This window comes from Apis dorsata, unplaced genomic scaffold (genome assembly GCF_000469605.1).
Source record: "Apis dorsata unplaced genomic scaffold, Apis dorsata 1.3 scaffold_248, whole genome shotgun sequence".
NCBI classification, from domain to species: Eukaryota; Metazoa; Arthropoda; class Insecta; order Hymenoptera; family Apidae; genus Apis; species Apis dorsata.
Window position 1 is genome coordinate 449,273 of NW_006263527.1, and position 242 is coordinate 449,514.

The 242-nt window shown below is 31.8% G+C and overlaps 1 protein-coding gene across 1 annotated transcript in view; it reads left to right on the forward strand.

Moving 5' to 3' along the window:
* The window catches only part of LOC102681025 (phosphotriesterase-related protein), a 9,891-nt gene that overhangs the window by 3,868 nt on the left and 5,781 nt on the right, over nucleotides 1-242 (forward strand). The window lies entirely within an intron of this gene.

The following is a 242-nucleotide window of genomic DNA, read 5'->3' on the forward strand; positions in this document are numbered from 1 at the left end:
AATTGATCGTTAGCGTCATCTCTTGAAAATCTTTAGAACATCTTTCAAAAGTAAAGTAGAATAAGAATTAATAATAGGCGCCATCTCTCAAAAAACTTGAGAAAGATAATATTAAAGAAGTATTCTTGATACTTCACAGATGGTGCTAACGATAAATTCTACTTATCTCTATCTTTCTCTTATTATTTTCTATCCTTTCTTTTTGTGTTTCATTTGCGGCACTCTGAAGATGGCGCTGATGG